Consider the following 26,735-nt stretch of genomic DNA (forward strand, 5'->3'; position numbering starts at 1 on the left):
ACAAAATTGCTCTCTTTAGTTGTTGAATTCTCTTTAGTTGATGCAATGTTCTTTTTGTACATCTACTTGTGTTTATGTTCTGTTGTTACTTGCTGAATAGTAGGCAGCTTTGTATTCAATATTGTCTTTAAAATGTCAGACTTGTGGATCAAGAACAAGAGCTACCATAAAATGGTCCAAGAACAATTATTTCTGAAAAATACATTCTAAGAAAAAAATTTATTGTTGCTGAAAAATGATATTGATCATCCATGATCCAAGATTTTAAATTTTTATTTTTTAAATTATAACTTAAAACGTCAACAAATATGAAAATTCAATATATTTTTAAAAATAAAAAAATGGGCATTATATTAAAAAATACACATTTTGGTTTTGTATGGTTTGGGTAGTTTTCCACTACATATAAGTTTGTCATTGTTCTGGTTCTGGTCATTTCTCCTGCAGCAGTTCATACAAGTCCCCCATTGTATCTCTGAATGCATCACTTTCATGATTTCTTGTAGCACAATAATACTCCATTATATGCACCATGATTCGTTCAACCAATCCCTAATTGATATGCACCTCATTCATTTTCAGGTCTTTGCAATAACAAAAGATGCACCTGTAAATATTTTGGACATTTTGGACATAAATATTGTTTGTACATGAAGGCTCATTTCTTTGGGATATTGGCAAAGTAGTGGCATTACTGAATCAAATGGTGTTATTCACAGTTTAGTGACTTTTTGGGGATAATTCCAATTGCTTTCCAGAATGATTGGATCACTTCCTAGCTCCACCAACAGTGCCTTAGTGTGCCAGTTTGCCCCTTTAACAATTTTCAGTTTATCTTCATTACCACTCTGATGGGTAAAAGATAGAATCTCAGGGTGAATTTTCTTTTATTTATTTATTTGCCTTTGTTACATTAATGTTACCAACTATTTCCCTTCTTCCTTCTTCTCCCCACACTAAAGAAAGCATAATTTGATTTTTAAAAAATGTATATGTAAAAATATATCTTGTTTATTTCTATTTATCAATACTTCCAGTGCTACATATGTTCTTTTGGTTCTGCTCATTTTGCCTATCATAATTTTGTGTAGATCTTTTTTTTTTATTAACCTGCTTCTCTGAATGGGGAGGGAAGAGAGAGGGGGAGATGGTTTGGATCTTATAATTTTGGAAAATGGATGTTCAAAATTATTATTACATATAATTGAGAAAATAAAATAACTTTGGATCTTTTTTAAAAGAGCTGACCCTTAAGTTTTTTCCTTTTGGTGGCAGGACCCCCAGAACAGTCTGAGTCTAGAAGCTTGTTTGGTTCCTGTGAAAAGGTTGTATCCACCATAAAATTAATATAGATTTCTTGACTAATTTTGGACTTGGATATAAACCCTTTCTGTCTTCTTTGCATTGTTAAATAAAACCTATTCTATGTGTTAAATAAAATAAAATTAAATTAATTTGCTTATCATTTCTTATGGTGTGGTAATAATCATTTTTTAAATGAAGTCTTTATTTAATTAATTAATTTGGAATATTTTTCCATGGTTACATGATTCTTGTTCTTTCCCTCCCCTCTGACCCTCCCCCCATAGCCAACAGGCAATTCCACTGGGTTTTACATGTATCATTGATTGAGACCTATTTCCATATTATTGATAATTGCACTAGGGTGATCGTTTAGTCTATATCTCCAGGCATATCCCCATCAATCCATGTGTTCAATCAGTTGTTTTTCTTCTGTGTTTCCACTCCCACAATTCTTTCTCTGAATGCGGGTAGCATTCTTTCTCATAAGTCCCTCAGAATTGTCCTGGATCATTGCATTGCTGCTAGTAGAGAAGTCCATTACATTCGATTGTGCCACAGTGTATCAGTCTCTGTGTATAAGGTTCTCCTGGTTCTGGTGCAGTAATATTCTATCATGATCATATGCTGTTTAACCATTCCTCAGTTGATGGATATCCCTCAGTTTCCAATTCTTTGCCACCACAAAGAGGACTGCTATATTTTAGAAAGTTCCTTTCCTTTTCCCCCTGATCATCTTAGGAAATGAACCTAATAGTGATATTGCTGAGTCAAAGGATATAAACATTTTTATAACTCTTTGGGTATAATTCCAGATCATTCTCCAAAATGGTCGAAGCATGCACATTTCTCATTTATTAATCACCTGCAGCATTTTTTCATATGGTTGTTGATAGCTTACCTTTTTCCTTTTGTGAATTGCTTATTTATACCCTTGGATCATTTATCTATTGAGGAATGGCTCCTATCATATGTTTGAATCAATTTCATATGAATTTTAGATACCAAACTTCTGTTACAGAAGTGTGTAACAAAGATGAACTATTTTCCCTGTAATTCTAACCATTGATTTCATTTATTCAAGAACTTCTCTTTTCATCTTCAACAATAATATATTTCATTAATAATCAACATAAATGAAAAACTTTATAATGTTAGTGAATGGAGAATCATTTAAAAATCCATTAATTCATAAATGTCCTCACGTCCATTATGGAGGTCTCTAAAAGTAATGATATATGATCATTATATATGAGAACAAAATTAATTTTTGTTCCATTTTCTTTTAACATGAATCACTTGAGGTCGTCATTAACCTTTTAAGGAGAAAAAACAATCATGTATCACTTAAGCTGCTTTATAGTGAGAGGTCAGCAATCAAATTAGAAAGTTAATCAGTTCAACTTCAAAGAACAAAAATAATACTATGATCCCTTGAAGCATTTTACAAAGTATTTAGTAAAAGCAACTATCCCCAAAACTTTGTCTTTAAATCTATTTGCAAAAATCCACTCAGAGCAACAATAAACAATAGTACTTTATTTATTGAACAAGTATTTTTTAAAATATTAATTTAAAAATAAAAAATTCCCAAATTCCTATTTGAGAAATTAAAAAAGAAACTCTCAAAAGAAAACCTTCAATATATAACTACATAGTTTAGCAAAATACATTCCCATATTATACATGTCCAAAAATGCATTTTTCTTTCTGCATTTTAAATTCATTGCTTCTCTATCAAGAAGTGAGTGACGTACTTCATTAAAAAAAAAAAAACAGAACTCTCACTTTCTGTCTTAGTATCCATTCCAAGACAGAAGAGCAGCAAGGGCTAGACATGTTTCATCTTCAGTCTTTTGGACTCATTGTGCTGATCAGACTTCTAAACATGACTTTCCAAGTTATTTTTCTCAATATAGTTGGTATCATGACATAAATGGTTCTCCTGCTTTTGTTTACCTCACTTTGCATCAGTTCACAGAGACTCTCCTAGTTTCATCATTACCATATATCCATTACATTTATATATCACAATTGTTTGTGAAATAGCTATTCCACAATAAGAGCATACCTCCTTAGTTTTCCATTTTTTTGGCCAACATGAAATGAGCTGGTTTAAGTATTTTCATACATAAAGCTTCTTTTTTTTTCTCTTTATAAAAAAACTCTTTTTGGAACAGAGATCTAATAGTGGTATGAATGGGTCAAAGGGTCATAGTTTAGTAACTTTAGGAGAATAGTTCCAAATTGCTTTCCCAAGTGTCTGTACTAATTCTTAGTTCCACCAACAGTGTATTCGTGTACTATTTTCTAGCACCCTTCCGACATCTGTCATTTTCATTTTTTGCCACCTTTGGCAATCTGATAGGTATGAAGTTAGATCTCAGAATTGCTTTAATTTTTACTTCCCTAATTTTTAAATGATTTAGAGCATGTGCAGATACTTTTCAAATTTTAAATAATCAAAATTGTCAATTTTGTCTACTGTGCTCCTCTCCTTCCTTCATTTAGTCAAGAACTCTTTCTGCCATCCATAGTAGTGAAAAGTATTCACTTTCTTGTACCTTTACATTTTAAAAAAAATTGTATGATCTTTTGTGTCCAAGTAATGTATCTATTTAGAACATATTGTATAATATGATGTGAGAGGTTGGTGTATTGTCATAGAACTATCTAAGTAAGAACTTAGAGATTACTTAGTTGAACTCTTCCAATTCTAAAATTCTGTTAAAAGAACAAGGAGAGCAGCTTATTCCTTTTAAAATAAGAGTAGTTGATTATCCTGAAAGGTACTTCCTTGTTTAAAAAAAAATTTCTGATTAAGTAAGTACAATGAAGATAGACAGAGAACTACAGGTAAAGCAGAAAACAAGAATTTAGAATCAGAGGGGAATCCTATAATTCTTTATCAAGATTAGAAATTACTTCAAGAAGAAAAGTGGTAGGGAGGAAATAATAATGATAAAAATAACTCACATTTATAAGGTTTCTACTCTGTGCCAGGCACTGCTTTACAAATGTTGTATCTCATTTGATCCTCAAAACAACCATGGGGGAAGGTGCTATCTCTATTTTACAGATGAGCAAACTGAGGCAAATGGAGAATAAATGACTTGTTCAGAGTCATGTAGCTAGGAAGTGTCTCAGGTTGGATTTTAAGTGTCTCAGGTTTTCTTGACTCTAGTCCTGGTGTCACAAATAGAAAGTATGTCACATTTGACAGTAAGAGACCCGGGTTAATCTTGGTTCTGTTACTTGGTGAGGAAAAAAAAAAGACTGTATTCAGAGTCAGAAGACATGGGCATGAATACAAGTTTTGTTACCTAGTAATGTGTGATTTACAGAAAATCAGTCCATGGAGGCAAGTCACTGAACCTGGGTGCCCTCATCTTTACAATGAGGGAGCCGAATTAAATGGTCTCCAAGGAACCTACTGTAACCTATGCTGGTCTGGGCATGACCAGATCATGTCACACAGAGGTAATTTGAGGGGTTTATGAAGCATGTCTGGATTGTCTTTCGTCTTGAGGACCAATGGATCAAATACCATGGAGACCTCTATATCTCCTAATACATGGATGAAGGCATCCTCTTTTGAATAGCTGCCCACATCTTTAAAATTGGTGAAACTGAATTGGCCATTTTTTCCCTCACTGCCCTTTTTTCTTCCATCTTCTTTCTACTGGGCTCTTTTTGGAAAGCTCTTAATTTGCTGCTTCCAGCCTTGGCCCCACATATATATCACTGACTACTGTAGACCTCACTGGTTGAAGGCCAGGTGTGTCATATTTCACTTTTCCTCCATTGTTTTCCAGTATCCTTAACGGGCTTTGAGGTGCCAAGGCTTTCTGCAAATGGATCCTGTCCCCACTGATAATGTTTCCCCAAATATAGAGGATAGACCCCTGGGAAGCCAATTCCATTTAGTTACCAATAATCAGATTAGTTTTCCTTCAGAAATATTAACTTCAAAAGGAATAACAAATATATTTCATTCTCAAGGTTTCCATGTTGAGCCTGGTTAGACTCACTACTCCACCTGCAATTCTGACTCCAAGGGTATCATGGCTTGAACTCTTGGGTCCTATTAGGATTACTCTGGGTCTCTGAAACTGAGAATAACAAATGCAGAATCAAAAAAATGCCACCATCCCGTTTCTTGGAACTAGAGTAAAAGAGAGGGAGGAGAGATGGCAAAAGAGTGGGGCAGCAGAGAAACCACCTTACCAGTTTTAAAGACACACATAGCCACTCTCAAGAGGCAACCCAATCCATGTGGGAGGGAACACAGAGACCTTGATGGTAGACAATTCAGACATACTCCATGGACCCCCTCAGGTTGTCTCCATGTTTTAGGAACTGGACATTCCCAGATAAGCCCAAGTTATACTTCTACCTCTAAATGAATTATCCTATAATGATATGACTTTCCTAGATCTCAGTTTTAACTCTAAAATAAGTGAATTAGACTAAATTTCCTCTAAGATCCCTTCCAGCTCTAAATCTTTGATCTTATGAATAATTAGAAATATTGTGGCAATTGTCATTTAACCAATTTATCAGTAAGTATTTATTAAGCCCCTACTACTTGCCAAATACTATCCTAAGCACCAGGGATACAAATACAATGAAGAAAACAATCTCTACCTCCAAGGAACTTACATCCTAATGGGGAAGACAAGAAGTGCTTTTGTAAATGTATTTATGTGTAGGTATGTATTATATGTATTATATTTTAAAAGCAGATAAATACAAGGTAGTTGGGGAAGAAGGGCCCTGAAATTTGGGGAGATCAGGAAAATTTTCATGTAAAAGGTTGTCCCTGAGCTGTCTGTCCATTGAAGGAAGAGAGGAATTCTATGAAACAGTAGCGAAAAGGGAGTGCATTTTAGGTAGTGGGGATGACCATTTCAAAGGCAATGACATGGGAGATGGACAATCCTAGTTGAGCAACACAAAGAAAGCCATTTGGCTACACTGGAGAGTTTAGTAGGGGAAGAAATATTCAGTGACAAAGGAAAAACTAGATGAGACTAGTTTGTGAGGGGCCTTAAAAAGCTAAACAGAAAAATTTGTCCTATATATTAAAGCAAGACATTTTAGCCTCAGCCAAGAAACAGATTTTATGGTGAATATAAACTTGGATGGGGGGCAGTAGGTGAAATATATTTTAAAAATTTTCCTACCTATTAACTGAAATTTAGAGATTTGAGTTAGGGAGACTAAGAAGCCATTCCAAAAAGCTAGGCAACAAGTGATAAAAGCTCAAATAAACTATGGTGGTAACTAGTCATTTGAGAGATGGGGCAGATGTGAATGATGTTGAGGAGGTAGAAATGTCAAACTTGGCAACTGATTGGATGTGTGGGTTGAGGGAGAATAAGGAATAGGGGTTAATGCCAAGATTAAAAAAACTCGTTACTCTAGTACTACAAGGAGTAGTACCTTCAAACACACTAGCATGTAAAAACAAATGCAATGTCAACAAGAGATTAATTTCATTTGCTGGAAGGGTGGGAATGCTATCAATTATGCCAGATGTACATCCCAAGGAAATATGGATCACTGAAATACATGCTTATGAAAAGGATAGATTGCCATGGAAAACATACCTCTTCATTTAAACTCATGGAAGTGTTATGAGGTATAAATATGGCCACTCTTAGAACTTTGATTCAAACCTCTTTTGCACTTAACATATTCTATCTTTTTTTGCATCCTTATTTGTGCGCATGCCTTATTTTCTTCCATAGGTTTCTTATTAATTCACATCACTGACATACACTAAGGTTGAGAAAATGCTCTCCTCACAACCCTGTGGTTGATATTATGAGATATTTTTTATTTAAATATTTTATTTTTTTAGAAAAATTTTCCATTGTTCCATGAGTCATGTTTTTACTTTCCCCTTCAGTCCCCCTTAACCTCCCCCCCCAAATCCAACGATTAGGGGATATTTTAAAGTTTATTATCCCCATTTGCAGATTAAAAAGCCAAGGTCAAAGAGATTCAGCCACTTGCCCATAGAAGCATGACTATTAAAGATCAAAGCCCCGATTCAAATGAAAATTTCTTTCCAAGCCTACTTTTCACTTTGCCACTACCACCTCTTAGACCCTAGTCTATTTAGTTTTGTATCTTAAGAGCCAGCAGTCACTATTATACACTTCAAAATCCAAGAGTGCTCATTTTGGCATTTGGTGTATCTGGGAGCTCCCCCTGCTGGTAGATAATAGATATTTTGGGAGGAAAATGGAACTGAATTTTGTCTATTGCTTTTGCACTGAGCAGCATGTCCCGAATGTAGATGGAATGGATGAACTCTGAAGCAGTGTGATAGTTATGCATATGCATGCCTTAGACATCCATATGAAGACTGTTCTTTGAAAATTTGGAAAGCTGCTATTATTTCTCTGATGTCACCTTCCAACTTCGACTTTGGAAAACCATACATACTTATTCTATTGATGTATAAATTCCTCAAAACTTTTCTGTAATCCCTCTTTGAAATTGCCTTTGGTATCTACCTGCCAGAAATAGCTACGTGGGCAGAATCATTTAGTGGGGATGGTGCCCTGGAGATGAACTCTAGCACCTTCTGCCTGGATACAGGTTACTTAGTTTGGATCATTATTAGGGATCGGTACTGGTATACAGATGTTCAGGCTGGTGACTGTACTTCATTATCATGGACTGGAATTAGGAAGATTTAAGCTAAAATCCTGCTTCAGACATTTAGTATCTGTGTGACCCTGGGCAAATTATTTAACCTCTATCTGCCTCAGTTTCTTCATCTGTAAAATGAGAATAACAATGGCACTCCTCTCAGAATTGTTGAGGGGAGCAGATGAGATAATATATGTAAATTACCTTGTAAACACTCAATTACTATTTTACATTATGTTATTATAATATTATAATTGTAATATTATAAATTACTATAAATCTACTATTACTACTACTGCTCCTCCTACTGTTCCTACTACTACTTCTATTACTACTACTGCTACTACTATGACTACGAATACTACCCCACTACCACTACTCACCATGAAATATGTCAGAGTATGGGAAAACAAAACCAGATTAAGGCTTCTAGTCTGGCCATGCAGTTGCCTACGCTACAATAATTTGTCATCCCCTGTGTGCCTTTTATGTGTGGCAGAGCTACCAGTATCCCTGAGAGAGTCTGTCAGCAGCCAGAATGGCATGTCTCTCTAAGATTTTTGTATATTAATCAGTAATTTGTTCCAGGACACGGAAGACCAAAAAGGATCTAAGAAGCATTTCATAGATTCAACCTAAAAGTACTCATTTAAATTTCACTAGTTTAACTCAACAGCCTTTTCCTCAGGGAAAGGATCCCAGGCAATTGGCAGGACCTGAAAACCAGCACTACCTGTAACTATAACCATAGTTTATAGTTATATATAACCTGTAACTGTAAACTATAGTTTATGGAGTGGAATGAAGAAGTCTGCATAGACCCACATGTTTCTTTAGCACATAAGTGAAGAAAGCATAATCTTTTATCCTTTGCTCTACCTATCTCCTTAGAGCTATATGTTCTATTACAACTGGACACTAATTTAACCTAATCCCTTATTAAGTAGTGGTTGCTCTCTCTAAATTAGGTGCCTCTTTCTCCTATTTCTCAGAACTGTGGTTTGTCCATGCCTATTTTGAATTGTGCCTCCAATTGAGTAGGATTTCATCCCTACCTATCCTCTCAGATACACCAAGGATGACACTTGTCACAGAGTCAGAGGACTCAGCTTTAACTTACTAACTCTGATCTGGAGTGACTCAATTCATGCTTATGCCCCTCAGTTTCCTCATCCATAAAAGGAGAAAACTGGAGAGAATTAGATTAGATAATTTAAGGTCTCTTCCTGCTTGGAATCTATGATCCTATTATAAACATTGAGCTCTATTCCCATGAGATCTACCTTGACCTTATCAAATGAGACCAAGCATTGAGTCCGTAGTTTGCCTTTTTTGAATACAGATGTGTACAATGTTGTTGTTATTGATCAGTAGTGTTTGACTCTTTGTGATTATATTTGGGTTTTCTTGGCAAAGATACTGGAGTGGTTTGCCATTTCCTTCTCCAGTTCATTTTATAAGTGAGGAAATTGAGGCAAAGAGAGTTGTGACTAGCCTGGGGTCACAAGGCTGATAAGTATCTGAAGCTGGATATGAATTCAGGTCTTCCTGACTCCAAGTCTAATACTTTATCTACTGTGCCATGTAGCTGCACTCAGTATGTACCATATAATGTTGCAAAATAATGTTATTAATCCATTATAACCAAACCCCATTGTAACACTGTCAAACCTAGTTATACCATTGTTTAGCTCTTTGTCCTAGTGACAAATTGAGTGATTCTTGATGATCCAATTAGAGCTTGAACCCTACTGACATTAATTCCATGTCACTATGTCATTTGTGGTGCTGTTGATACTCAGATGCCTCATCTGAGTATCCTATTCTTTCTGACTTCATTTGGAGTTTTCTTAGCAAAGATACTAGAGAAGTTTGCCCTTTCCTTCTCCAGATCATTTTACAGATAAAGAAACTGAAGCAAACATGTTAAGTGACTTGCCCAGGTTCATACAGCTAGTAAATGTCCGAAGCCAGTTTTGAACTCAGGAGAATGAGTCTTTTTAACCTCAGGCCTGGTACTCTAGCCACTGTGCCACCTAGCTGCCTTTAAGACATGTACATAGATACTGTTTCCATAAAACTCACCATTCCTTTTAATGTCATTTCACCTAATATATTTTTCCTCAAACAGCTAACACTGATTGATGAATTCTCCCACTACCCTTTATGATGGCAAATCTTCATCCTTTGAGGATGGATTTGAATTCCGAAAAGGCCAGAAATCATTCAGAGCTAGGTATGATGAATGAGTGGTGATCAGGATGGTCTGTACTTAGAGGAATTGAAAGGATTAGGACAGTAAATGTTTAATTGTGGCGATTGAGTAAACCACATCTTATGGCTCAATTTTGGAGCTGGCTTACTTTCCTTTCTATTTAAATATGGGTCAGTTGGATTCTAAGATTGATATGAATTTTCTCACATGTACATCTCAAGCAATCCACATATCTTTTCTGAAAAGTGATCCCATACTGATCAATTAGTTATTGTTTCTATGTCCCTTTGATTGCTTGCCAATACTTTGGCAGTAGTGAGGCACCTCTTTTCCTATATTTAAGGAATTGCATTTGTTCACTCTCCCCCTCCAAATTTGGCAATTTCCTAATCTTTAATCCAATTATAGTTGTCCTGTCTGACAGTTACACTTAACTATTATTGTTTGTTACAAAAGCAAATTCAGTGGAAGAGGTATGAGGATATGTTGGGAAATGCCTGTGATATACAAAACAATAGCAACAATCCACAGAGGACAGCCATTTTTTAAAAAATTCAATTAATTTTATTTTATTTTGCCCTCAAGGAGTTTTTATTCTTTTTGTGTGTTTTTATTGTACTTTATTTTATTTTAAAATTTTATCTTTATTCCGATAACAAATTTACACATAATTTTTCCAAAGCTACATTTATTTCTTGTTGTCTCCCTCCTCTCTTCCTTCCCCTCCTGGAGTTGACAAGGAATTCAACTGGATTATACATGTATTATCACTCAAAACATATTTCCATATTATCCATTTTTCTAAGAGAATAATCTTATAAAACCAAAACCCCAAATCATATACCCAAATAAACAAGTGATAAATCATGTCTTCATCTGCATTTATGCTCCAACAATTCTTTTTCTAGGGGTGGATAACAGAGGACATCCATTTTTAAAAGATTCATCAGCTTTAAACTGATACCTTTTGCATATGATTCTTCTGCTTAGACTGAATGTCATAAGAAAAGTATTGACCTAAATCTCATAAAAAATAAGCAGTGTAAACTTTGAGGAGAGAACAAAGACAAAGAAAGAGTTGCACCTATTCTTTGGCACTTATGAACATGCCATTTTGGTACTTTTGGGTATAATATCCAACTATTCCTGAGGCCCACTCAACCTGTAAGTCCTACCTTCTTTTCCCATTCCTCTTGCACATTCCTCCTGGAATTTCCAATCTGTGGAAGAGGCCAAATTGGCCTTCCATCCCCTTCCTGACTCGTAGACTTCATAACCGTGCCATGCAGTGGGTATCTTCATCTTCATATTCTTCCTCAAACCCCTTCTCAGCTCCCTCTTATATATGGTCTTTCCTATTAGAATGTAAGCTCCTTAAGGGCAGGAATTCTTCCTTTTTGTAATATTGCTTCCTTTTTTTATTTTATTTTAAAAAAAGAACTTTTAGATATACCAATAAATTAAGGACCTATGATTTCTTCAATGTGGGGACTTTCTCCTCCAGTGCACATCATGACCATCTCTGGCTTACATGAGGCTAATAAAAGTTAAGTGACTTGTAGAGGATCATTCATTATAATTTAGGTGAGGGAAGATTTGAACCCAGGTCTTTCTAACTAGACTAGCACTTTACACACTACACCATAGGTGTTAAACTCACACCTTGAAACTCCCAGTGCCACTGAACCTGATCAAAATGTAATTGGGAAAATTTAACAAAATAAATAAAAATACAACACAAATAATATTAATTTATGGTTTTCTGAATTAATATCTTAGTGGCACACATGCTATTTCTGTTTGAGTTTGATAACATTGCAGCTACATTATTCCACCATGGATTTTAGATAATGGCCATCAATTATGGCCTAAATTTACATGGTTTCTGGTCATCATTGTTCTTTTTTCAGTCCATGCTTGTTTATTGTCTTTTTCCTCTCATTGCTATGTCTGTTTCTCTCTCCTGTGGCCATTTCTGTTTCCATCTACTTGGTTATAACCCTAGCCAAATCTGATCTGTTGTCAAATCTGCCAACACCACTTACCACTTTTGGTCATCTCTTTTTCTCCTTTTTCTAATCCATCTTCCATATAGCTAACAAATAGATATTCTTAAAGAACTAACACATACATGTTAACCCTAACCCTAACCCTTGCTCAAGAAACCTTCATGGCTCCTATCGTCTCTAGAATAAAATTCAAATGCCTGCCTTAAGCATTTAAAGGCATTCACAAACTATCTTTCTGAACTTATTTCATATTATCCCCCAGTTTGTACTTTAAAGTCCATTGAAAGTGACCAACTTATAGTTCTTTGTATTCTACATTCTATCTCTCTGTATTTCACCCAGGCTGTTGCCCATGCCAGGACTACTCTCCTTCCTCAACTCAGCCTCTTAGAATCCCTAATTTCCTTTTAAAGCTCAGTTCAAGTGTCAAAACCTTCAGGAAGTTATTGTGATCCTCACATTTGCTACAACATTTATTGTGGAAATTACTATGTATCTGCATTGTACATATCTAATATTTATCTATGTACAATGTTGTTCCTAATCATTCACCATGTAAGCTACATGAGTGTAGGGGCTGGTTTCATTTTTTGTCTTTTTATCTCCAGTGTCTAGCATAAGTGCCTGGCCTAATAAATATTTGTGGGATTGGATTGAGTTTTTTTTACTTCTGGCCTTAATTTTTTGGGGTCCAAAGCATCTTAGGTATTCCACTACCTCTAGAGTCTAGTTCTAGGAGAAGCAAAAACACTAGTCTGTTGGAAGTATTTGTTGATTTTATCTCCATCCTCCCCTTCCCCAAAGTATTGTTAATGTTCAATCATAGTAAACTCTTTGTGAACTTATTTGGGGTTTTCTTGGTAAAGATACTGGAGTAGTTTACCATGTTCTTCTCCATCTCATTTTGCAGATGAGTAGCTGAGACAAAAAAGGTTTGGGACTTACCCAGAGTCACACAGATAGTTAAGTACCTGAGGCTGGATTTGACCTCATAAAGATGGGGGTTTCTGATTCCAAGGCCAGTGCTTTATCCACTGGCCTATCTACTTATTCCCTCTTCTTGGAATACCTGCTACCAAACCCAGCAAGCTTTTCCACTGCATATTAGAATATGCAAACATTAGAAAGTCTGTTCCTGATTTTTAAAGATTTTTAGAAAATTGGTTTGCTTAAAATAAACTCCTCTGGCCCTAGGCTCCTCATCTGTAAATTAATGGGGTTAGGATAGAGGATCTCTAAAGTACCTTCCAGATTTAAACTTTATAAATATATAAGCAGAGTGAATTTATCTTTCTAAATAGCTAATGCTGCCATCTAGGGGAACACAAGTCTAAGCTAGTTTCTGAGGTTGCTTATTCAGATTCCTTGTAGAGAAAACACTAGAGTGAGTTGAAACAAGTTTTTGTTTCCTACATGTCCAAGTCCTATCCATTTTATTCATATGAGATCTTCAATAGAGAGGAAACATGAGGTAATGGAAATAGTGATTGAGTTGGAGTCAGAAGACCTGAGTGTGAGTCCCATCTTGGATGTTTCCTAGCTTTATGACTGTGGGTAAAGCAATCTCATCACTCTGAGACTCGATTTTGACATCCTGAAAAATGAGAATAATTGTTCTTGTGAAAAAAAGTACTTTGTAAACTTTAAAGTTTATAAAGATGTGATGAAAATTTTTCTAAATCTCTTATAATAGAGAAATACAAATCAAAACAACTCTGAGGTACCACCTCACACCTAGCAGACTGACTAATATAGCAGCAAAGGAAAGTAATAAATGTTGGAGAGGATGTGACAAAATTGTGACATTAATGCACTGCTGGTGGAGTTGTGAATTGATCCAACCATTCTGGAAGGCAATCTGGAATTATGCCCAAAGGGCTTTAAAAGACTGCCTGTCCTTTGATCCAGCCATACCACTTCTGGGTTTGTACCCCAGAGAGATAATAAGGAAAAAGACTTGTACAAAAATATTTATAGTCATGCTATTTGTGGTGGCAAAAAATTGGAAAATGAGGGGATGCCCTTCATTGGGGAATGGCTAAACAAATTGTGGTATCTGTTGGTGATGCAATACTATTGTGCTCAAAGGAATAATGAACTGGAGGAATTCCATGTAAACTGGAACGACCTCCAGGAATTGATGCTGAGTGAAAGGAGCAGAACCAGGAGAACCTTATACACAGAGATTGATACACTGTGGCACAATCAAATGTAATGGACTTCTTGCAGCAATGCAATGATACAACACAATTCTGAGGGATTTATGAAAAAGAACACTATTCACATCCAGAGAAAGAACTGTGGGAGTAGAAACACAGAAGAAAAAATATTTCCTTGATCACACGATTCAATGGGGATAGAATTGGGGATGTAGACTCTGAACAATCACTCTATTGCAAATATTAACAATATAGAAATAGGTCTTGATCAATGATACATGTAAAACCCAATCAAATTGCTCATTGGCTATGGGAGGGGGGAGGGAGAAGGGGAGGGAAAGAACATGAATCATGTAACCATGGAAAAACAGTCTTAATCAATCAATTAATTAATATGTGATGGCATAAGGAAACTAATCCAATTTCTTATAACCTAGAAGAGAAATAGACACTTCCCTTGTATGCTAATCCTGCTTCTATTTTGACTTTCTTTTGATGATTTTATGTCTGTCTATTATATATTATACCACCCTTATACTCATAATCAGAGTATGGTTGAATAAAGTTATTTCTGTGATTGTATCTCTCTAGGAATTTAGCATATGCTTAGAAAGGACATTGCTGAAGAAGAACATTTAAGGCTGCCTTCTGCTTAACCAAGTCATTTTTTAAAAAAACCCAACATCTTTCAGTTTAATTTCTTCACTGTAAATATATGATCTTCCCAGAAGATTTTCTGTAAGTGAAAGCTTACATTTGTCCTTTTCATTCTTTGGTCAAGGGTTTCAACTCATAAGCAATGTATATTCTCATCAAGATTTTATAGAACTGCAAAAGCACTCTGGTAAATAAGTAGTTGATATGTCCCCTCAGTCACCTTTTGGGGGAAGTTGTTAATAATTCTACCCATGATTTTTTCCTCTCTAGATCAGTGATGGGCAAATTTTTTAAAGAAGGGGCCAAAGGAAAGGAAATGCTCATCTGACAATCCGTTTCTAAGGCAACTCTTTCGAAGTTTCATTGTATTGTATCCTACTCATTGTATCTGTCAGATTAGGAATAATGTCATCTCCCAGGATAGAACATTTCAGCCCCCTCCTCCCCAATCTGGCCAGTGGGCCACAGTTTGCCCATCACTGCTCTAGATTATTCAGTAAGACTTCATTGTTATTCATTTTAATAATTAATAGATTCATATTATATTTTGGTTCCTAATAAAGACAAAAACCTCAGGATTACATAGCTCCTTTGCCACTTAGATGTTAAATTACTTTAGAGTCATGATATTGAGTATTTTATCTATATATATAATGTGGTTAAGAAATAAAGGTAGTATTAACATTTTTCAAATGATATTAAGAGCTTGCCAGCTTAGTCATTTCTGGAAAGATCATACTTATTAACTGAAATTCAGTTATTTTCTAGTCCAAGGGTTTTTAAATTTAATTTTCTCAAATTTTATTTTAGTTTTGAATTCTCTTACTACCTCTTACCCTTCTCCTACCCAGTGAGAAAGCAAGAAATATGATACTCATTTTATAGATAAAGTCATAAAAGACATATTTCCACATCAGCCATATTGTTAAAAAAAAGAGCAAAATAAAATAAAGTGAAAGAAAATGTGCTTTGATCTGTACTCAAGAGTTCAACAGTTCTTTTTCTGGAGGTAGATGGCATTTTTCATAATGAGTACTTTGGAATTATCATGGATCATTGTATCAACCAGAGTAAAGTCTTTCTCGGTAGGTTGTCATTCCAATATCACTATGTCTAGGTACAGTGTTCTCCTTGTTCTGTTTGTGTAATTTTGCATTAGCTCACCTAAGTTTTCCCAGGTTTTCTGAAACTATCCATTTTTTAAAATTTAAACTTGTTTATTTGTTGCCTTAAAATACCCAGGTAATTCCTTCCCTCTGTGACATCAAGAAAGGCAACATTTGATAAAAAGATATGTGTATACAAAGAACTATGTCTTGCTTATTTCTACTTATCAGTTTTTTTTTCCTCTGGAGCTAGATATACACAAATCATTCTTCAAACAATATTTCTTGGTTCTTCTTTCACTCTTTTTTTTTTAATTAAAAAAATTTTTTAAACTGTTACCTTCTGTTGGTTCTAAGGCAGAAGAGCAGTAAGGGCTGGGCAAAGGGGGTTAAGTGACTTGCCCAGGATCGCACAGCTAAGGAAGTGTCTGAGGTCAGATTTGAACCTAGGACCTCCCATCCCTAAGCCTGGCTCTCAATCCACTGAGCCACCTAGTTTTTTTCATTCTTTACAGACTCATGTAGGTCTTTTCATGCTTTAAAAAATCAGTTTGTAATTTCTTATGGCATTATAGTATTTCATCATAATTATGTGCCACAACTTCTTCATCCATTCCCCAATTAATGGGTATCCCCTCAATTTCCAATTCTTTGCAATCACTAAAAGAGCTACTATAAATATTTTTGTGCATATGGGCCACTTTCCTTTTTATTTTGTCTTTTTGGGGATATAGATCTAGTAGTGATATTGTCGAGTCAAAGGGTAGACAGTTTTTTATAGCCCTTTCAGCATAGTTCCAAACTGTTCTCTAGAATAGGTGTACTACTTCATAACTGCATCAGGTGCATTGGTGTATCTATTTTTCCACATCCCCTTCAGCCTTTGTCATTTTCTTTCTCTGTCAACTTAGTCAATCTGACAAATGTGAAGTGGTATCTCAAAGATGTTTTGATGTGCATTTCTCTAATTACTAGTGATTTTAGAGCAGTTTCTCATTTGAGCTGATAGCTTTGATTTCTCCTTCTGAAAACTCTTCAGGTCCTTTGAACATTTACTAATTGGGGAATAGTATATATTTTTATAAATTTGGCTTGATTCCCTATAAATTAAAGAAAAGAGACCTTTAATGGAAAAACTTATTATAGTTTTCCCCAGTTTCCCATTTCCTTTTTCATTTTGGTTTTATTGGTTTTATTTGTTCAAACCCTTTTAAATTTAATAAAATAAAAATAAAAATTACCCATTTTACCTCCCATGATCCCATCTATCTTTTGTTTGGCCAGGAACTCTTCCATCATTCATAGATTTGACAGAAAATCTTTTCTGCATTCTCCTAATTTGTTTATGATATCATCCTTTATTTCTAAATCATGTACCCATTTTGACCTTATCTTGGTATGTGAGTACAGTGTTAGTCTATTTCTAATTTTTGCCAGATTGATTTCCAATTTTCGCAGCAATTTTTGTCAAAAGTGAATTCTGCGAGGGGAACTAGGTGGCTCAGTGGATTGAGAGCCAGGCCTAGAGATGGGAGGTCCTAAATTCAAATTTGACCTCAGACACGTCATAGCTGTGTGACCTTGGGCAAGTCACTTAACCCTCATTGCCTAGCCCTTACCACTCTCCTGCCTTGGAATCAATACATAGTATTGATTCCAAGATGGAAGGCAAGGGTTTTAAAAAAAGTGAATTCTGCCCCAGTAACTTAGCTCTTTAGGTTTATCAAATACTAGGTTACTATGGTCATTTATTTCTGTGTATTTTTATACCCAATTTATTCCATTGATTAACCACCATTTTTTATCCTACAGTAACAGAGGGTTTTTGATGATTGCCACTTTTACTATAGTTTGAGATATGGTAGTACTAGACTTCCTTCCTTTATTCTTTTTCATTGATTTCCTTGATATTCTTTACCTTTTCTTTTTCCAGATGAATTTTATCATTTTTTTCTAGCTTTTAAGATAATTCTTCAGTAGTTTGATTGGTATGATGATGAATAAGTAAATTTATTTAGGTAGTATTGTCAGTTTTATTATATTGGCTCAACCTACCTATGAGCAATTACTAATTTACCAGTTATTTGGTTCTTTATTTTTTTGAAATGTGTCTTATGATTGTGGTCACATAGTCCTTATGTATATCTTAACAGACAGACTCTCAAGCAGTTTATACTGTCTACAATTATTTTAAATGGAATTTCTCTAATTCTTCTATCTGTTTTTTTGGTAATATGTAGAAGTGCTGATTTCTATATGTGTATAAATGCTGATGGATTGTTAATGGGATATTCAGGGAGAATTAGTACTTCTAATATCATGGTTTGCTGAACTCTCTTTCCAAGGCTGCTCATCTGTTTTTAGTTTCCATCCTTCACCCAACTTTGACCTATGGCTTCAAGAAGCTGTAATATGGAGAGTAGCCACATTGTAATGAAATTGTCCCAGCAGGTGAACAATCAATAGGCCTCAAATCCAGCAGTGAGTCAGAGAGATTCTATCCCAAGCATGTGAAGATTTCCCTCTGAGGAGCAAATTTATTCCAGTGTTAATGAAGGCAGCTGAAGCAGATACTATGGAGCACTTATCACTTGGTCAGACATCAAAAATGCCTAGCTCATCCATTGTATCCCAGGTCATTGCCAGTATTCCTGATGTTTATCTTGTCACTGGACTTGGATGACTGGAAGAGAGAATGAGACTGATGATTTTTTGCAAGTCTGCTTCACTTAAATCCAACTCACGCACCCCAGGATATTATTGGTTCTCTTTGGAAACAAAGAAGAAGAAAACAATAGAAATCCTTATGATTTGTGTGGTTTTATGTTCTGCAATTTTGTTATTGTTTGAACTAGTTTTTAGATTTATTCTCTAGGATTCTCTGAAGTATACATCAAATCATCTGCAAAATAATGCAAAATTTTGTTTCCTTTTTGCCTATGCCCATTCCTTCAATTAGTTTTTCATGTCTTATAGGCAGAGTTAGCAGTTCTAGAATAATATTGAATAGTATTGGAGACAATGTAAATCTTTGATTTACCCCTGATCTTACTGGGAAAGCTTTTACTTTATCCCCATTAAAATATTATTTGTTGATTATTTTATTTAGAAACTACTTATTTTAGGAAAAACTCCATTTATTGCTATGCTTCTAGTGGTTTTTAAATAGAATACAATGTTATATTTGGTCAAGTTTTTTCTGCATTGATAATCATATGATTTCTGTTGTTTAGTTATTGATATGGTCAATTATGCTTATAGTTTTCCTAACAATGAACCAATCTTGCATTCCTGGTATAAATCCAACCTAGTCATAGTGTATGATTTTTTCAACATATTGCTGAAATCTCCTTTGTGTGGAGAGAAAAGAATTAATTTGTTCTTCTCAGGGTGGGATTCCATTGTAGATCCCATTAGAGAATGGAAACCTGCTTAAGGTTTCAAAATAAGACCTCAAAGATGTTTCATTATTGCCACAGGCCTCGTAAATTGAAATCTTTTATCTCAAAGAGAGCAAACCATTAGACTATCCTACCTCCATATCTCCCCTGATTTTTAGAAGTCAGAAAAGCCACTCCCAAGGATGTAGCTACCTCTTCATAACCTCCCCAGTAGCCTGTTGAAACTCATGATGAAGCGCATGCTGTGATGGGGTTCCTGCTGTATAACCAGTCATTTTCTAATTGGCTAGATTTTCATGGGGTATTGAACAGAGAAGGGAGGGGCCTTGCATCAGTAATCTAGAAAATGCTTGTATCTGCACCCATGTGTGAGGCATCACCATTAGGGTGTGACACCTTCTCATGAGAAAGATTAAAGCTTGCCTCTGCCTCCTTAGATGGTATCTTTAAGCTGTATCCTCTCATACATCCTTGTTAGTCTTTTATTTCAATTTTTTCATAAGTATTCATTAGGAAAATAAGTCTATAGCTTTCTCTGTTTTTGTTCTCCTTGGTTTACACATCAAAGCTACATTTGTATTACAGAAGGAATATGTGGAACTCTTTCTTTGTCTACATTTCTAATTAGTTTATATAATATTAGAATCAATATTTCTTTAAATATTTGGTAGAATTTGCTTGTAAGTTCATCTTATCCTGGGTTTTTTTCTTAGGGAGCTCATTTATGGCTTGTTCAATTTCTGAGGCTCCTTTGCTGTATCATATCTACAGCATCCTCTCTAACTGTGAATATTACAATCCAAAGCTAAGATATGAGGCTTTTCTCTATATTTTATCAACTTGGTGGCCCATCAGCTTCATTTGATTTAATTATCATCTCTATGCTGATGATTCCCATAGCTGTAGACTTAGCCCAAGTCTCTTCTTTGATCATTATCAAGATATCACCTTTTGGATATTTCAAACTGGCTGACCCAGAGATTAAACTAAAACATATCCCAGACAGAATTTATCAGCTTTTCCCATCAAATCCACCCAGCTTTCAAACTTCCTCATTTCATTTGATAGTACCACTATCATTCATCTTCCAAGTTCAAAACTTCAAAACTTCATTGTTATACTTGACTTTTCAGTCTCCCTTACTCCACAAATCCAATCAGTTGTCATTCTTACCATTCCTACCTCCTCAAAATCTATCTTATTTCTCATCTCTACTCACATAGTTATAGGACTCTTGCCTAGATTATTACACTGGTCTTCTAATTAGTTTCCCAGTCCCAATCTCTTTCCTTCTCTAGTCTATCCTCCACATTGCTTCTGTAAGAATTTAAATTTAGATTTTTATGCTAAATATGAGAATTCTAAAGTAATATTGTAGTCACCGATTTAAAAATATTATAGTTTAAGTCAAAATGACTTTTAGCAGCTTTATTTACAGAGGCAAAAAGAGTGAAAGTGGAAAACTATAGATAAAGAGACAGATTCTAAGGTGATATCTTAATAATAGGGTTATTAGACTCCCCTGACTGACTTACAGACAAAATCTGCCCAATACAAAATATCCCCCAGGTTTACAGAGTCACTCCCAATTTATAAGATTTAATAGAATTAACATTTCAAGAGTTTGGAGACAAAACAATGCCTTTGCAATGACTTTACACATTCAAGCAAATCAACATCTTCAAGAAATTGGAGAATAGCTTTACAATGGGTACACTCAAACAAATTCACATTTTAAAGAAATGATCTAGGGTTGGAGACAAAGATTTAAATCCAGAAATAAAAAAGCAGGAATATTATCCTGGATAATCAGGGCTGGATTATCTGGGTAGGACTGATGTTCAGCTTTTGGGTTTGACTACTTGGAAGAAGCCCCCAAAATAATGGAAGATACTTCTATGACAAAAGGATAATTAACATTGATACTTAAGATTTGATCATGGGTACTTTGGAGTCTAAAAACAGTTCAGTCTGGGATTCCTGCCTCAGACAAACTCACTTAAGGTGTTAAAGTCTTTGTAAGGATGGGGGTGGGTGTAAAAGTGAAATTTGGGAGATGCTATCTAAAAGTATATATATTTTCTATGGACACTTGGAAATTGTCAAACTACATTTCCCGTGGTCCAACAGGTTTCCGGTTCCGGTTCTTTGGGCGTGGGGACACCTACGTCTTGACGCAGAGAAGAGTTTATAATCTCCTGGGTTAGGGGGGAGTGGTCTCTTGGCCAGCAGACTGAGGAAGAGGTAATAATGGCTAGGCGGCAAGTTTTGAATGCTTACAAGCCCGTGGTCTAATAACTTTATCTATCAGCATGGCTTTAATTAAATTACTAATATATATATATATATATTTATAGCAGCCTTTATTATTTTTCATATTTATATGGGGGACCAGTTTTTACTAACTTTTTGGTGATATTAATAACTAGTGATAACTTGAGAATAACACACTAGTTTCTCACTCCACAGGATACATATACTTATGATGTACTTTTTGCCTCCTTCTTTAGAATGTAAGCTCCTTGAGAAGAAAGGCTGTTTCATTCTTTCTATTTGTAGCCCCAGGGTTTGGCAAATAGGTCTTCTATCAATGTTTGTTGAGCAATAGTAGATTAAAATTTGTAACATTTTCATCACAGTATGTTAGTGTTGAATGGTATGGTGGAGAGCTTACCAGGCTTAGAATCAGGAAGATTATTTGAGGAGTTCTGAAGACCACTACTCATGTTCCTGGGCAACAGGGAATTTGGAGAACCCAACCTAAATCTCTGACTGGATCAAATTTTGAACTTCTCTATGAGAGTGGGATGAAATGGAAGGGCATTAGACATAGTATCAGGGGAGCTAGGTTTGCTTTCTAGGTGGTAGAACCTTGATTTTGAATAAATCTTGAACAAATCGTGTACTATGAGTTTTCAATTTCCTCATCTAAGATGTGGTATAATGAAAAGAGTAACAGAGTCAAAAGTCACCATGATATAGAAAGACAGCTAGAGCTGGAGCCAAATGACCTGGTTTTGATCTACTTGTGTGACTTCCAATGAGAGGACAGTGGATAGACTGCTGGGCTTAGAGACGGTAAAATGTGAGTTTACACCCCATCTCCACACATACTAGCTATGTGACCTTGGGCAAGTCATGTAATCTGTCTGCTCAGGTTTCTCAACTGTAAAATCTGGAAAGTAATAGCACCTATCTTAAAGGATCTCAAAAGATGTATTTGCAAAACACTTAGCAGAGTGTCTGGCACATAGGAAGCACTTAATACTTATTCCCTGTACTCTTTCTGTATAGGCTTCTCTTCATTTTCTTTATCTGGCTATCTAGGGTTTATCCCAGATAGGGACTTCTTAAATGTTTGTCTATCATGTACCCTTTTGGCAGTCTGGCTAAACCAACAGACCCTTTCTGAGAGTAATTTTTTTAAAGGCAAAATTTGAAAGACACAACAAAAGGACCCCAAGTTAGTGAAAATAGAAATGTAATTAAGCTCATCCATGATCACAGACCCTGTACCGCTGAAATGTAAAAGTCAAGACTAGCCTCCTCTCTCTCGCCCGCCCCACCACACAGACACACCCAAGGGTACTCAGATGGCGGTGGCAGAAAAAGCCACCAGGGGTGGCGCCTAGTAGCAGCAGGGCTTGCAGTCTACAGAATAAGAATGCGGTCCACGAGGGAGCCTATCCCTTTAAGGAACACAAGCTGCGCGCTGATTGGCCGTGGCCGCAGAATGCTTTAACCCACCCACTGGACCCTGCTCGGGCAGGGCCCGTTCCACTCCAGATTGCCTCCCCAAATCGACCATATTCCTGCCAGCACTCTCGCCACGTCTTCCGGCGCAGGGACTGCCTTGTCTAGGAGCCTCCCCCACTCCGTAAGCAGGGCCAGCAGCTTTGGGGGTGGGGGTGGGGCTCAGGGGAAGGGCGAAGTGAACAGGTCCAGGGGCTCTGCAAGCCGCCCAGGGACCGCTGCTGCTTAACATTTTCCTCTAGTTCACTAGGGGCCTCTGTCGTGATATGTGGCTTTGCTTGGGGTGGGGGTGGGGGCATCTGGGAGCGTGGGCTGGCGGGGTGTGGGGGGCGGGTGCACGCGCATGCTCGTGCATGTCCGTAACCAGACCACGCCTATGAGGAGCTGGGTAGGCAAAGTAGTAGGGAGGTAGTGAGATGGAGAGCTGGGTGCATCATTGGGTGACCCTGAAGTAGTTTTCCCCCTCTTAATGCCCATTTCCTCCTCACCCAGATAGATGAGGTGCAGAGGCACTGGACTAGGTGACCTCTAAAGCCCTTGTCAACCCTAAATCCCCAATCGCATCTAGATTACGTGGGACCTTTTATGTAGTTTTGTTTCAGCATCCACTCACTACCCAGGGATAGGCAAGTACAGTGTTGTCAAACTGCTTTTTTGCCCCTGAGAATTCTGATCATGTTCAAGGTTATGTGGCAGGTCTTTTAAGACATGTCTTCTGATAATATATCTCACTTTAAAAAAGAGTTAACATTTATAAAGCCACTTTATGGCTTACAGAGCACTTTACATTTATATTATGTTTTATCTTCTTTACAACCTCATAAGGTACATTGATCCCTGTTTTACAGATGAGCAGACAGGTTGGAATGTGACTTAAGGTCACAGAAATAGCAAATAGTTTAGTTGGGATTCAAACCTAGGTCTTCTGACTCCAAATCTTTTTTTTTTATTTCAGTTCATGATTTTTTTTTTGTTAACAGAATAACAGTAACTCACATTTATATGTTGTTTTGTATTTTCCAGAACTAACAATTGAATAAAAATTATTCATTGAGTATACCAGCTGCTGTTCAGGGAAGACTAGTACCTCTGGTATGAGGGTTTGCAGAGTCCTTTTCAGGGATGCTTTCTTCTTTTGGTGTACACATACCACCCGGCTCTCATCTGTGGCTCCAAAACACAAAAGCATGCCCAGTGACCACAACCTGCTGTGGGGCTAAAACAGTTTGAGGGGAACTGACAGGCTCTGAATCTATTGAGGAGCTGGGGAACTGACTACTCCAGGCATTGTAAAGTGAAAGGGCAGATGAGAACAGTTTGTTCTAACAGCCACAAAAGTGGCTGAAGCAGGCACTGTGGAGTAATTAAAACTTAGATATCAAAAAAAATCAGTCATCCACTGCATCTTAAGCCATCACCATGACCAGTTGTACTGACTGTTGTCTTGCCACTGGACTTGGATGATGTGCAACTCTGCCTCACTTAAATCTAAGTCAAAGTCATTAAGCCTCTTTGAAAAGGAAGTATGAACAACATCAGTTGTTGAATGGTTTCCTGAATTGAATGAATTGGGATTAATTGGAGAAAGCTTCCTGGAAGTAATGTTTGGAGTAGGAGGAAGAAAGGAGAGAAGACCCCAAATCTTCTGACTCCAAATACAACACTGCCACCCACACTGTTGTTCTATTATCTTTCTGTTAAAAATCTAGACAGTACAGACTAATCTTAAGCACTGTCCTCACTTTGGATGAAGGCAAATAGTTATGAGTCTCACTGCTTATAGGCAATTTACTGCAATTTCCCTGTAAGGATTGGCAGTAGGACTTGGGGCTGTTACTATTTGGCAGCATAGTAGGCAGGAGTACCTACCTTGGGCCACAGTAGAACCAAATTCCTACACTTTCAAAATGAACTTTAGAGTACTCTGAGCTGTCCCATCAACACCCAGACAAAGGGAGAAAGGGATAGAATGTGCATTTATTTGATTGCTTATGTGCTAGACACTGAACTAAGTACTTTACAAATATTATCTCACTTGATCCTCAGAACACTGGGAAATAGATACTATTTTTATCCTCATTTTAGAATTGAGGAAACTGAGGCAAACAGAAGTTAAGTGTCTGAGGCCAGTTTTGAACTCCACTTTTTCCTCATCCTAGACCCAATGCTGTATCCACTGTGCCAACCTCTGACCCATAGCTAGGTGGCTCAATTTATTTGAAGAAGAATAGGTGTATAGTGGTATAATAGCCTACTAACAGGTGGAATAGTTTGGGGGCTAATCAGGTAGCCCCTTTGGAGCTGATAGTATGGAGTAGCAACTCCACTAAAGAGTAGCAGCTTCCACTGTAGGGTGGCAGCTTCCAGGGCAGAGTGGCGACTTCCATACCCTATGGATCAGGGTTGGCATATTTACTGGGGTCTGGGAGCTTCTCCCTTTGTATGTTTTGGGTTTTGCTGCCATAAGGAATAAGGAGCATGCACAAGTTAGGGATTCTTCTGGAATGTTAGAGTCCTCAGTGTTCAGGTTCCATGTTTCCCCATTGTCCACCTTGTCATCATTTGTCAATGTGTGAGAGGCCTCCCTTCCTTTCTAGAATTTAAGAACATGGGGTGGGGGTGTGTGTGCAGTATATTGGAATCCTAGAGAGTTAGAGCTGGAAGGAACCATAGAGATTATTTAGTATAAACTTGATATTACAGATGAGGAAACTGAGGCCCAGAGTTGTCAAGAAATGTGCCCCTGGCCATGCAACTCATTAGTGGCAGAGCTAGAACTCAAATCTTTTGACACTTTGTCCAAAGCCCACGGGAAAGCCAAAAAAAACAAGCATGTGATAATTACTGGAAGGAAAAAATTAAGAAAAAGAGCAAAGTAGGGTTGTACAGGAGGCGTGAGCAGGCTGCAATATATTTTAACACCCTTAACTTCCATTTTAGAATCAGTATTAAGTATTGGCTCCAAGGCAGAAGAACTGTTGGGATTTGGCAATTAGGATTAAATGGCTTGTCCAGGGTCACACAGTTAAGTATATGAGGTCAAATTTGAACCCAGGACCTCCTGTATCTAGGCCTGTCTCTCAATCTACTAAGCCACCTAGCTATCACCCTGAAATTTATTCTTTAGGAAGAATTGCATAGGAGAAGTGCCAAAAAGGATGTCATAGGAGAGATGCGTGGCTTGAAAAGGAGGTGTGCAAATCATTTATGCAGGGTAAGGGCTAACAAATGGGCAGGCCTCATGGTCCCTGGGTATACACACAATGTTTATAGATCTAGAAGAAGGCCCTTTATGCAGGATGCTGGGCAGTCCTCTTGTGAAGGATTTAGGGAAGACCTGAAAAGAATTGTACAGGATGAAAAGGGATGGATGAGTTGGATCAATTCCAACAGAAGAAAGATCATAGAGATCATACATTCTCAAAGTTGTTTTGCTAAGAATTCTTTTCCCCCCTTAAGATCGTTTT

At 36.7% G+C, this 26,735-nt stretch overlaps 1 protein-coding gene across 2 annotated transcripts in view; it reads left to right on the top strand.

The window, feature by feature from the left end:
- Positions 1-23,262: 23,262 nt before the first annotated feature.
- PLGRKT (plasminogen receptor with a C-terminal lysine) overlaps positions 23,263-26,735 on the top strand; it is a 59,602-nt gene continuing 56,129 nt past the window's right edge. The window contains exon 1 of one of the 2 annotated variants that reach the window (XM_044656653.1): positions 23,263-23,392. The gene's annotated coding sequence lies outside the window, so the exon portion shown is untranslated. The remainder of the gene's footprint in view (positions 23,393-26,735) is intronic. The other variant, XM_044656647.1, reaches the window with a different exon arrangement.

This window comes from Gracilinanus agilis, chromosome 1 (genome assembly GCF_016433145.1).
Source record: "Gracilinanus agilis isolate LMUSP501 chromosome 1, AgileGrace, whole genome shotgun sequence".
Classification (NCBI taxonomy): domain Eukaryota; kingdom Metazoa; phylum Chordata; class Mammalia; order Didelphimorphia; family Didelphidae; genus Gracilinanus; species Gracilinanus agilis.